Genomic DNA, 14,335 nt, shown 5'->3' with positions numbered 1-14,335 from the left:
CAGCCCTCTATTATCAGTACACTTGAGAGGAGTGAGTTGTTTGTGATGGTCTTCTGGGGGAGGGATCTCTTGCCCTGATCCTCAAGTGGACTCCACCTGGTGCAGCTCCCCTAAGCAGCAGAGACAGGCCTCCGGGTAAGCAGCTCTGGATTCCAGTATGAGGCGGCACTGTTTTACTCCCTGAAGTCTTGCAGCACTAATGGATGAGATGACTATCACTGCACCCTGCTCTCTACATAGGAGCTGAAAATTTGCACCCCAGCTCTGCAGTGCGCCATCAGAGGAAAAAAAATCCACCAGTCTTAACTCCTCAGCTTCTGTCAGAACTCTGTCTTCATGCTCCCAGTGACAAAGCATTTTTAACTCAGGCATGGAACTGAGTTCTAACTTCAGTTTTTTTTTGTTATTAAAGATTTTATTTATTTATTTGAGAGAGAGAGAGTGAGAGAGAGAATGAGATGGGAGAAGGTCAGAGAGAGAAGCAGACTCCTCATGGAGCTGGGCACCTGATGTGGGACCTGATCCAGGTCCCACCATACCTCCAGGGTGTTGGAAGTCTTGTCATGCTTCTGTTTTTTGCTGGACCCCTCTCAGGAAAGTGGACACCCAATCATGCTGTGATTCAGAGTATAGGGCAACACAGAGCAGAAAGCCAGGACCTAGCTTTATGGTTTTCAGCCATTTTTCTCTAAGTGATATCTGGGAATTCTGAAGTATTCTGTCCCCACCTGTTCATCTTCTGACCCCTGGGATCATGAGGTCATGCTGTCACATCTGGGATTCCACCCCACTTCACCACTTGAAAAGTTTAAAGCCATCAATGTCCCCCATAGTAGTCAACTCCTATGTGTTTCAATCAAGCACTTCATTGTCAATAAAAACGTTGCAGTAGGCTCCTTCAGTAAGGTGCCGCCCCTCTGCTGTATCCACAGTCATATCACAAGCACAACTTATTCCCACCCATGCCAATTGAGCTCTGAAGCTGCCGCAGGCACCACAGTGAGAGCTAGAGGTTGCTCTTGAGGGTGTTCAGGATCTTCTTCTCGGGCTGGTGCTGCAGGTCCAAGAAGAGAAATTATCATCACCAATATTGAATTTTCATGTCCCTCCTAAATAAAGGAAAAATTTCCCAACTCTCAATGTTCTCTGACTCCATGAAGCAATCCCTGGAAGGTCTCCCCTGATGGCAGGTGAATGGCACAGGGATCTGAGAGTCCTCATTACTCCTGGACTCCCAGTTGATGGAGACTCGCTCTGTGTAGCCTAAGCTGTCTCCTCCACCAGTCTATATCAGCCACACCCTGTCCTCCTCACCTCAGCATTGTGCTGGTTCTCCTCCTTCTTCCCCTCCCCACCTGCTTGTGCTCTTTACCCTCTAATAAAGAAAACCCTGAAAAAATAAATAAAAGATTGAGCACAAAAGTGTACACTTAGGCCTTCAAGACCTGGCTGGAAACACCCTCCTTTGTGTATTTCTTTGTCATCTTTTCTCTTGTGCTGATGGCGTCAGAGGTGCATGACAACCCAGGGAGTAAGAAGGCCCATGGTGGGGGGAATCTGCATTCCTGAAAGACCACATAAAGGATTTCAGTCTCCTAATCTGAAGAGCCGCTCAGCACTGTCATTGGGGAAAATCTGTGGTGACATGCTACCAAAATGTAGGGAGTTACCTGGTAATTTAGCATAATGTAGTATACCTAAAACATGTTGAAATCACCAAGTGAACTTCAAGAGTTATCAGCTAAAAACCTTTAAAAATGACCAAAGAGGTACCTGGCTTCCTCAGTCAGTAGGATACTTGATCTCTGGATCATGAGATTGAGCACCACATCAGGCAGAGTTAACTAAAAAACCAAAACCAAACTAAAGAACTTACAGATTACCAAAATCGATGAGGCTCAAGCGATGGGGCTGGTCAGTGTTGGGATGGATCCTGTCTCCCGTTCATTCAGTCACTTGGCACTGCACACTCAGATGGTACCAGTGCTTATCAGTCAAGCAGGTTCTCCTTCTACGAGCTCAGGGTCTAGAGGAGAAGATGGGCAAACAAGAAACAAAAATGAGATTGAAAAGAGCAATTGCTCCACAGGAAAAGAGCAAAGGACTACATCTAAGTCCTGAGCTCCACCAGGTGAGGGGTATGCCAAGGCTATCCTGAGATGACACTGAGAATTCCTGTGGCAGGAAAAGAAGGAGACAACCCTGCACAAATCTGAGTGTATTCAGCCTGGCAGAGGACACCATGGAGCAGACGATTGGAGGCAGATTTCGATGTTCCCAGAGTGGAGGTTAGAAAGGAGGCCAGGGTGTCCAGAGGAGGCTGAGGAAGAGAGCAGAGAGGGATCGTAGGAGGGCCCAGGCCAGGGGCAGTTCGACAGTATCAGTGCCCTTCTCCCAGTGCTGTGTGACTGCATTTCCACACACTCAGTGGCCGAAACCACAAACACTGTCTCCCGGCCTCAGGGGATCAGGAATCCAGCAGTGCTTAGCCGGGGTCTCCTTCCAGCGTCTCTCATTAGGTTGTGGCTGTTGACAACAAAAAGGTAGAACCTGCTTCAGTGAGAACGTGAGATCACTTAGGGGCATGGGCCAGATACAGCCCATCTCAAAAACCCGAGTTCTGTCTGTTGTTGACCCACAGTGCTAGGCCACAAGCATATATATGTCTGTGTCATGGTTCAACCTAGGGGCTTGCACTCCAGTCTGAGGATCTCAGAGAGAACATGGGTCAGATTCAAAATGGGGCTGGGCAATGAGCTTTTATATCCAAATCTCAGCAAGGTCTTTGGGTCATGTTCCCATGTTCTGTCGAACAGAATTGAATCACTATATCCAGACCACATTCAGAGGAGGGGGTTACACAAGGATGTACACAGAGGAGTTGGGGCACCAATGGAGCCCCTGAGGGGAGAAGGTGATGATCCCTACAGGGTCAGTGCCTTGCCCAGAATCAGACAGGTAGGAAGGCTTACCAGGCATGAGATCAGCTCTTTGTGTATCCTCAAAGGTGAAGTTCTGGTGCACCTAGCCATTCGCTGAGGGCTCTGGAAAAGGTTGTCTAGAAGGGAGTGGCTATAGATATGGAAATGGTATTAGGCTGAGGGTGACCATTGATATCCTAGAAAAGGGACATCTCCCCATGTTCTTGTCTGAGAGGGACCCTAGGTTATGGCAACAACTGAATGGACCCCTATGTACATCACACCTTTTGGAAAGGAGGTAATGGCTTGCATCTCAGGACAGGCAGTCTCTAAGGGTAAGGGTGCGTTCTGACCATAAATGGCCAAGGCTCCAGTCCCTTCTTTAGGGTTTGCATTGAAAATTAGAAGTCTAAGATCTTGTGAAGCTATTACCCACCTGTTGTAGGTGTGGCTGTCATCTTCTGGGACTCTAGAAGGTCAGCACTGATGAACACATTTGTGCACACAGAAGCAAGTGTGCATGTGCACACAAAAACACACAAACCAGTAGGGACTATGGGTGGAATCTGACTAGTAGCAGATTCAAAGACGTTGATAGGAGGAAGGAAATTTGGCTGGACGTATTTCCTACATGTGACACTACTCCTCTAACATCATAGATATTATCCAACCTATGGCTGTGGATACCTGGTAGAAGGACATGCTAAACTCATCCATATTTTACAGAAAAGACCATCCCTGTCAGGCACAATAGCTTATCTAGGGTCAAAAACAGGTAAGAATAGAGAGTTATGTCTGAAACCAGATGTGTTTCGAAGCTGGGGCCCTGGCTGCACCCAGATCTTCCCTGGGGCCCTGTGGAGAGGGGTGTGTTGGTGTCACTGTGTACAGATGTGGCCTTGCATGCAGAAAAGGGATGAGGAGATGGCAAACCAGAGCACTGTTTGCTTAGGTGTCAAACCAGGAATGGCCTGCGGTAGGGGATCCCAGGCAGTGATGTCACTTCCTTGACCACAGACCGCAACAGAACTTGGAACCCCTGCAACCAGGCACCCACATTCTAGTGTAGTCCATATCAGGGTTACTTGGCTAGACAAATCTGACATGGCAAGATATTCTCTTGCTGCTTGCCTACTTTCCAGGGGTCTGTCTTCCAGAAACCCCAGGGAATTGGTCTTTTCACATGCTGCAGACATTGGCCCAAAATCTCGCCCCCATTACCTTAGGGCATTTGGCAGGAGGTGCCATAAGGTACTTAATACTGAGCAGACTAGGCAATGTACACCTTTATGAACCATCCAAGGGCAGCTCCATCCCTTCCTCTTGAGTTTTAGGGAAAGAGGAATGTAAGGGCCTACTTAATCAGAGGGAGCCATATTGTTGCAGTGAACTTAGATTGACCCTGCCCCTCCCAGAACTTCCTTGCAAAGCCTAGATACAAGGGCAGGTCAGGCCAAGTGAAGACATACAATCAGAGGGGCACGCATATATCTACTAGGGTAAATTGAAATTCAATTGGCCGCCCGTGTGTAACCTAGCAGTTTTCTCTGTGTATTGCAATCTCATTGGCTACCTGTGTATAGCCCGGCTAAAAGTGCCTCTATAAAAGTTGGTTTGCGAGGCTAGTAGGAGTAGTAAGACCGCCAGAGCAGTAAGAACTGTTAGAGTCGTTGGGAGCGGCCTCGTCTGGGGAGTGGCCTTGCCAGAGCAGCCTCCTTCTGGGGAGTGGCCTTGTCTGGGGAGTGGATTTGCCAGAGCAGCCTCGTCTGGAGAGCGGCCTCGTTGGAGTGGCCTCGCCAGAGCAGCGGCCCCATCTGGGGAGCGGCCTCGCCAGAGCAGCCTCATTCCGGGTAGTGGCCCTGTCTGGGGAGTGGCCTCGTCGGCAGTGGCCTCATCGGGAGCAACATCATGGGGAGCAGAGACTGCATCATTGGGGCTGTCGTCCTCGTAGTCATCATCCCCTCTTCCTCGTCGGGAGTGGCCTTGTCCGGGGAGCAGCCTGTCCAGGGAGCAGCCTTGTCCAGAGTGGCCTCGTCTGGGGAGTGGCCTTGTCTGGGGAGCAGCCTTGTTGGAGCGGCCTCATCCAGACTGGCCTTGTCTGGAGCGGCCTTCTTGGAACTGGCCTTGTCGGGGTCATCATCATCGTCTCTTCGTAAGAGATGGCCCCTAACAATCAGTTTGATTCTCAATGCTTGGTGTGAAATAAAGCTTTGCTTGACCTACACTTTGTATCAGTCTCGCTCCTTTGATCACGGAACCTAACAAGGAATATGTGGGGTTTCCTGACCATGAGCTATAGTACGTTGAGCACAGTGGATAGCCTGGTGATCCCCTCTTGTTCACACCAATGTCACTGTGGGCAGGGTGGAGAGAGGATCCCTGAGGTGCATCTTACATGTGCCAGAGCCTGTACAAGATCCTGAAGCTGTGTCACATTTATCTCCTTGATGGAGGTGTGTGCATACTGGGGTGTGGTGTGTCTGTAATGGAGTGCCCTTGGTCTGAAGACCACCAAAGGCATCCAGACAGGGCTCTGAGGCCTCATGCCTGGCTGCTGGGTGCTGTCTTTACAGAGATCTACAAAGGAGAGGGGCAGGAGCTGAATGATGAGCTCCCCTGCTCTACCTCCTTGAAGGCCAAGAAGCTGCCCCACACTGCCAACAGAATCCATCACTGGCTCGAGGTGAGTGCAGGTGTTGGGAGATCCCACTCCCAGGATGCCAATGCAGCACAAAGGGCCTCATTTCCTAGAAGCCAGCCTGGGCTCCTAGAGTCCAGTAATCACATGCATCTCCCTCCCATCTCTTTCCCAAACTAGCCCTCATGGTCCTGCCCACGCTTTGGACAGAAGCAGAGTCATTGTCCACATATTTATAAGAATATCATTAAAGCAACTTTAAACCATGTCTCATCTCATTTATCTAGAGTCATTTTGCACTGGACTATGCATTTTCCTATCTCGTGCTCTCAGGTGTCCCCATTGGCCCAACAGTTCTTCCCCAAGTTCTGCAAGTCTTGCAAATGATCATGGTGAGTTGGGAGTTTTATCCACAGGGACCTTTAGCCCATGGTACTATGTCTCTTGCTCTGCCCTTTTGTTTTGAAGGAACACATTATTGGGGTCCCTCCAGGGCCAGGATAAGGGGTCTCATTGCGTTACACACCATCCCAGAAGGCCAGTCATTTATCACAGCCAGTGAGCCCTTTACTGATGCAGGACTTTGATGTGATCCCCTTCTGTTGCCAATGCACAGTGCTTCATCCTATATCCTTCACACCCTAATATCCTAGGACCCCTCACCTGAAACACCTCTATGTTCCAGTCTCAAGAATGGGATATGTTATCAGAAATCACAGGATTGGCAAGATGGTGGAGGACTAGGAGGAGGCGCCATTTCAACCTGTACCCTAGTGAGCAGATTACCTACTAAAGAACTCCGATCACCCATGAAATCAGCCTGAGATTTGAATTATACATGTCTGGATCTCTACGGGGGCAGAAGAGACCAGTGGGCAGGTAAAGCAGAATAGGAACCTTGGACTGATGTTGGAAAATAAACAAAAGTGGGAGGGAACCACCAGAAGCGACCTTTGGAAGGTAATACCCCAATAGGAGAGTGGCCTGCGACTGGGGACAAGCATTAACTTGGAGTCTGGTTGAAAGCACTCAAAAAGAGCAAAGGATCGTGGGGGAAAATTGTGAGAATCGGGGCAGTTAGGGACAGGGGCTTAAGTCCCCAGACCAAGGACAGCCACCCCTGGCGCTGAGCCAGAAAGAGTGCGGAGGGGACACCAGGTCTTGGTCCCTGATCCGCCAGCACGCCTGAGAGCATGTGGGGTTCTGGTCCCATGAGGGGCTGGGAGCCTCGACAGCCAGTAGGACCACAGCCTTTTTGCATTCTGCACGCAGTGCTATGAGTCTGAGTCCCGCCCCACAGTGCAGGCCCCAACCCGGTGCTTTCAGACCTGGAAAGTCTGAGCACCACTAGCCCAGGCCAGTGGGCAAATCTCAGTGTGCTATCACTGCTTGGGACCTCTCTGATGGTCTGAGCTACCCAGACAGACGCTGCTGTCTGGTTTTGGGTACAAGCAGGAGTTCCTGCGTCCACAGGGACCGCGACTGGGAACGTGCTCTGCCAGCGGCCAAGGTGGAATTTCTGTGCTCTGTAGCACCCAGAGGGGAACAGACTGAGGATTCTCTCTCTGAGAGGGAGGTCTGGGTGCAGTTTGCTTTCCTCTGAACCTCTAAAAACCATCAAAAGCTGTCAAGGCGAGAGAAAACAAATGAACAAACAAACCAAAAACCTCCAGAGAACAAAAGCCTGAAAAACCAGTTTCCTCAGAGTCCACACCCTTGAGGGGGGCTGGAGGACTTAACTCAGGAAACACTGCCTGAAAACCAACACGGCAGGCCCTTGCCCAGAAAGCCTACCGGAAAAAAAAAAAAAAGGGCAAGAGAACAACCACCACTACTTCATAGATACAACTTTTATTTTTAATTTGTACCCACTATTCTGGTTCATTTTTTATACATAATTTTTAACCTATTTACCATCACAGTGAGAGGTCCAGTACATCAAAATCCATAATAACCTTTAAACTTGAACTTTTTGATACATATACCCATGTTTTTCTTTTCCTTTTCTATTTTTTAAATTTCTTTAAATTTTATTTTATTTTAGTTTTTTTTAATTTTTATTTTTTAATATTCATATAGAGTTAAACTTCAAGGTAATCCCCTTTCCCGAATCAATGCTACCCCTATAGGTAAACCAATTTTTAATCCCCCTTTATCTTAGGAAAGTTCAATCCTTTAACAAGGATATTAAGATACATCCAGGAAGAATGAAAATAAACTTCCTTACGCACACTCAGAATTTATAGCCACTCTCCCATCTTTTTCTTCTGCCAGTGTTTCTGTGCATTTGTGTTTGTCCTGGTAGTATATAAATATTATACTTCAAATTCTTTTTGATGAGGTTCTTTTTTGTTTTGTATATAATATATATATTTCTCTTGTCATCAACTTTTATCAGCCTATTTGCTTGTCTGTTTTTGTTTGTATACTTCATAAATATTACCTTGGGGCCCATTTGAGCTGAGACTTCTCTTTTATTTTATCTTTCTTCCCCCCCTCTCTTTTTTTTCTTTTTTCTTTATTTCTTTTTTCTTTCATATGGGTGGGGACTCTTGATTGCTCAGAAGCATTCCAGGGTGCACCTCGACGGCACTACGGTTGATTTATCCAGCTACATCCATTCAACCATCTCTCACCAAAATGACTAGGAGGAGGAATGCCAACAGAAGAAAAATTCAGAGGCTGGGCCTTCTGCAACAGAGCTAATGGCTATCGACATAGACAATATGTCAGAAAGGGAATTCAGGCTAACAATTATCCAGGCAGTAGCTAGTTTAGAGAAAGCCATGGATGACAAAATGGAATTGATAAGGGCAGAACTGAAAGCCACCAGGGAAGACGTTCACAATGTTAGTGCAGAACTGAAAGCCATCAGTGATGATGTTCACAAAGTTCTCAATCAGTTCCAATCTAATCTAAATTCTCTCAAAGCTGGGGTAACTGAGACAGAAGAGAGAATTAGTGATCTGGAGGACAAACAGATAGAGAGAAAGGATCAGGAGGAAGCCTGGAACAAACAGCTTAGAAGCCACAAAAAAACAGAATCAGGGAAATAAATGATGCCATGAGACGTTCCAACGTCAGAATTATTGGAATCCCTGAAGGGGAGGAGAAAGAAAGAAGTCTAGAAGATATAATGGAACAAATTCTCCATGAAAATTTTCCCAATCTCGTGAATGGAACCAGCGTTCATGTACTAGAGGCAAAACGGTCTCCACCCGAGATTATAGAATCTCAAAAGTCCTCAAGACACCTGATAGTAAGAATGAGGAATCATAGTTGTAGACAGGCTCTCCTGAAAGCAGCTAGGACAGAGAAGATCCTTACGTACAGAGGAAAGCCCATCAGAATAATGTCAGATCTGTCCACAGAAACCTGGCAAGCCAGAAAGGGCTGGCAAGATATATTCAGGGCACTAAATGAGAAGAACATGCGGCCAAGAATACTTTATCCAGCAAGACATTCAAAATGGATGGAGAGAGAAAGAATTTCCAAGAACAGCAAGGCTTAAAAGAGTATGCGACCACCAAGCTGACACTACAAGAAATATTAAGGGGGGTTCTATAAAAGAAGAAAAATCCTAAGAATATCATTGAACAGAAATATATGGAGACAATCTATAGAAACAATGACTTCAAAGGTAACACGATGTCAATAAAAACGTATCTCTCAATAATCACTCTCAACGTGAATGGCCTAAATGTGCCCATAAAATGACAGAGGGTTGCCGATTGGATAAAACGACAGGACCATCCATATGTTTTCTAAAAGAGACTCATTCCGAACCTAAAGATACATCCAGACTGAAAGTGAAGGGATGGAGAAACATCTTTCATGCCAATGGGCCTCAGAAGAAGGCTGGGGTAGTGATTCTCATGTCAGATAAATTAGATTTTATACTAAAGACTATAGTCAGTGATACAGAAAGACACTATGTAATTTTTAAAGGGACTATCCACCAAGATGATCTAACAATTGTAAAAAACTATGCCCCCAATATGGGAACAGCCAATTACATAAGAAAACTATTAACCAAGATAAAGAGTCATATTGATATGAATACATTAATAGTAGGAGATCTTAACACACCTCTTTCAGTAATAGATCATCCAAGCAGAAAATCAATAAAGAAACAAGAGCATTGAATGACACAATGGAAAAGATGAAATATATATCACACACACACACACACACACACACACACACACACACAGAACATTCCACCCTAAAACAACAGAATGCTCATGCTCTCAAGTGCACATGGAACCTCCAGAATAGACCACATACTGGGTCACAAATCAGGGCTCAACCGATAATAGAATACTGAAATTATTCTCTGCATATTCACAGATCACAATGCTTTGAAACTGGAACTCAATCCCAAGGAAAAGTTCAGAAGGAACTCAAACACCTGGAAGCTAAAGATCACATTACTTAAGAATGCTTGGATCAACCAGGAGATCAAAGAAGAACTTAAACAATTCATGGAAACCAATGAGAATAGAGACACTTCACTCCAAAATCTATGGGATACAGCAAAGGCGGTCCTATGGGGGAAATACATAGCCATCCAAGCCTCCCTCAAAAAGAATTGAAAAATCCAGAATACACCAGCTGTCTCTACGACTTAAAGAACTGGTGAATCAAAACCAAAAACACACAAGAAGGGAAATAATCAAGATTAGAGCAGAGATCAATGAGGTAGAAACCAGAGATACAGTAGAACGTATCAATGAAACTAGAAGCTGGTTTTCTGAAAGAATCAATAAGATAGATAAACCACTGGCCACACTAATCCAAAAGAACAGAGAGAAAGCCCAAATCAATAAAATTATGAATGAAAAGGGAGAGATCACAACTAACACCAGGGAAATAGAAACAATCATCAGAAGTTACTATCAACAGTTATATGCCAATAAGTTAAGCAACCTAGATGAAATGGATGCATTCCTGGAAAACTAGAAACTCCCAAAATTGAACCAGGAAGAAATTGACACCCTGAATAGACCAATATCTAGTAACGAGATTGAAGCAGTGATCAAAAGCCGCCCAAAAAACAAGAGCCCAGGACCTGACAGATTCTCTGTGGAATTCTACCAAACTTTCAAAGGAGAAATAACACCTATTCTCCTGAAGCTGTTTCAAAAAATTGAAGCAGAAGGAAGACTTCCAGACTCCTTTTATGAAGCCAGCCTTACCTTGATCCCCAAACCAGGCAAAGACACCACCAAAAAGGAGAATTTCAGACCAATATCACTGATGAATATGGATGCTAAGATTCTCAACAAGATCCTAGCAAACAGGATCCAACAGCACATTAAAAAGATTATCCATCATGACCAGGTGGGATTCATCCCTGGGTGCAATGGTGGTTCAACATTCCAAATCAATCATTGTGATAGAACAAATCAAGAAAAGAGAAGAGAGAAGAACCACATGGTCCTCTCAATTGATGCAGAAAAAGCATTTAACAAAATCCAGCATCCGTTCCTAATTAAAACACTTCAAAGTATAGGGATAGAAGGCACATTCCTGAACTCCATCAAATCTCTCTATGAAAGACCCACAGCCAATATCATCCTCAATGGGAAAAAGCTGACAGCCTTCCCGTTGAGATCAGGAACATGACAAGGATGCCAACTCTCACCACTTTTCTTCAACATACTATTAGAAGTCCTAGCAACAGCAATCAGACAGCAAAGAGAAATAAAAGGTATCCAAATTGGTAATAAAGAAGTCAAATTCTCTCTCTTCGCAGATGATATGATACTTTATATGGAAAACCCAAAAAACTCCATCACCAAACTACTAGAACTCATATAGCAATTCAGTAATGTGGCAGGGTACAAAGTCAATGTACAGAAATCAGTTGCTTTCCTATAAAATGACAATGAAAATGCACAAAGGGAAATTAGAGAATCGATTCCATTTATTATAGCACCAAGAACCATAAGATTCCTGGGAATAAACCTAACCAAAGAGGTAAATGATCTGTATTCGAGGAACTACAGAACACTCACGAAAGGAATTGAAGAAGACACAAAAAGATGGAAGACCGTTCCATGCTATTGGATCAGAAGAATAAACATTTTTAAAATGTCTATACTGCCTAGAGCAATCTATACTTTTAATGCAATTCTGATCAAAATTCCACCAATATTTTTCAAACAGCTGGAGCAAATAATCCTAAAATTTGTATAGAATCAGAAGAGACCCTGAATTGCTAAGGAAATGGTGAAAAAGAAAAACAAAACTGGGGGCATCGTGTTACCTGATTTCAAGCTTTACTACAAAGCTGTGATTACCAAGATACCAAGACAGCATGGTACTGGCATAAAAACAGACACATAGACCAGTGGAACACAGTAGTGAGCCCATTTAGGGACCCTGAGCTCTATTGTCAAATAACCTTCGACAAAGCAGGAAAAAATATCCAGTGGAAAAAAGACAGTCTCTTCAATAAATGGTGCTGGGAAAATTGGACAGCTATATGTAGAAGAATGACACTCGTCTATTCTCTTACACTATCCACAAAGATAATCTCAAAATGGATAAAAGACCTCAACGTGAGGCAGGAAGCCATCAGAATCATAGAGGAAATCATAGGAAGTAACCTCTTTGATAACAGTCACAGCAACTTCTTTCAAGATATGTCTCCAAATGCAAAGTGGAAATGAACTTTTGGGACTTCAACAAGATCAAAAGCTTCTGCACAGCAAAGGAAGCAGTCAATAAAACAAAAAAGCAACCCACGGAATGGGAGAAGATATTTGTAAAAAAGCAGTACAGACAAAAGGCTGATATCCAGAATCTATAAAGAACTTCTCAAACTCAACACACACAAAACAGATAATCATGTCAAAAAATGGGCAGAAGACATGAACAGACACTTCTCCAATGAAGACATACAAATGGCTATCAGACACATGAAAAAATGTTCATCATCACTAGCCATTAGGGAGATTCAAATTAAAACCACATTGAGATACCATCTTACACCAGTTAGAATGGCCAAAATTAGCAAGACAGGAAACAACGTGTGTTGGAGAGGATGTGGAGAAAGGGGAACCCTCTTACACTGTTGGTGGGAATGCAAGTTGGTGCAGCCACTTTGGAGAACAGTGTGGAGATTTCTCAAGAAATTAAAAATAGAGCTTCCCTATGACGCTGCAATTGCACTACTGGGTATTTACCCCAAAGATACAGATGTAGTGAAAAGAAGGGCCATCTGTACCCCAGTGTTTATAGCAGCAATGGCCACGGTCGCCAAGCTGTGGAAAGAACCAAGATGCCCTTCAACGGACGAATGGATAAGGAAGATGTGGCCCATATATACTATAGAGTATTATGCCTCCATCAGAAAGGATGAATAGCCAACTTTTGTAGCAACATGGACGGGACTGGAAGAGATTATGTTGAGTGAAATAAGTCAAGCAGAGAGAGTCTATGATCATATGGTTTCACTTATTTGTGGAGCATAACAAATAACATGGAGGACATAGGGAGATGGAGAAGAGAAGAAAGTTGAGGGAAACTGGAAGAGGAGATGAACCATGAGAGACTATGGACTCTGAAAAACAACCTGAGGGTTTTGAAGGGGCAGGGGGTGGGAGTTTGGGGGAGCCAGGTAGTGGGTATTATAGAGGGCACGTATTGCATGGAGAACTGGGTGTTGTGCATAAACAATGAATTCTGTTACACTGAAAAGAAATAAATAAAAAAAATCACAGGATTCCTGCCATTCATGCAGGGTGGTCCTATCAGTACTCAGCTCACAAAGTGGCCTGAGATACTATCATTTCAGACATCATTTACTTCAATTCTTTATATGGATGCCAAGAAACTTTTTTCTTTTTCCTTAAAGGTCTATTAATTGATTGGTTGATTGACAGATTTGAGAGAGAGGCATGGAGAGAGTGGGGAGAAGCAGAGGGAGAGACAGAATCCTCAAGCAGACACCACCCTACGTGCTAAGTCCTATGAGGAGCTCAGTCTCAGGATAAAGAACACGAACTGATCCAAAACCAAGAGCCTTATGATTAACCCAATGAAACACCGACTCACCCTTTTCTTTTTAGAGCTGTGGACTCTCTTGTGCCACCTCCTGCCATAAGTCACTGAGATCTGGGGGTTCAGTCTGCCCTCCAACACCCAATTCTCCTGGTGGCTATAGCACTGACTCATGTCTCCTCTGATTCAGCTCAGGGTAAAAATAGCTCAACCAGAAATAGAAATGAGACCTCTGTGCTATTTACCGACCAGGCCAACACGCTGGAAACAGAAATAGAACACCTGGCACCTGCCTTCCTAAGAAGAGATCTAAACTCTTTCTACCTGTTCCTGGTTCCATACCGAGCCTTTGCCACCACCCAAGGGATGCTGGACCTCCTATTTGCAAGGTGAGCACCCTGCCCCTAACTGCCAAGTGTGATTTGGCCAATGCCTGGTTGTGAGACTTTGGCATGTCTCCAAACTTCCCCAAGCCTCAGTTTGTCCTAACTGGGGCAGAGTTATTATAGGGAACCAGTGGGGACATGTAGGGAAAGTATACGAGGGTGCCTGCTCCTTTGGAGGAGTCTGCTAAAGGGCCTGTGGTCACACTATTGGAGCATTCTCCCACTCCTCATGACGAAGCCTCTGCCTCATCCCTAACCAATACTATGGTCTTGAGCTGGGCTGTTTTGCCATTGAAAGGGAGATCTGAGACTCCATCTCGGGTCTGTGTCTGGGTGAATACAGAGCAGGGATATTTGGGTGTGAGCAGGGAGACAGGCCC

The 14,335-nt window shown here is 44.9% G+C and overlaps 1 long non-coding RNA gene across 1 annotated transcript; it reads right to left on the bottom strand.

The window, feature by feature from the left end:
• Positions 1–408: 408 nt before the first annotated feature.
• LOC308343237 lies at positions 409–13,757 on the bottom strand. Its single transcript, XR_013966869.1, has 3 exons — positions 13,624–13,757; positions 1,877–2,026; positions 409–1,054 (listed from the first exon to the last, which is right to left on the bottom strand). It is a non-coding gene; the product is annotated as an uncharacterized lncRNA (long non-coding RNA).
• Between the last annotated feature and the right edge of the window lie 578 nt (positions 13,758–14,335).

This window comes from Martes martes (assembly GCF_963455335.1).
Source record: "Martes martes genome assembly, chromosome: 5".
NCBI lineage: Eukaryota > Metazoa > Chordata > Mammalia > Carnivora > Mustelidae > Martes > Martes martes.
This window is presented reverse-complemented; position numbering and strand designations above follow the sequence as displayed.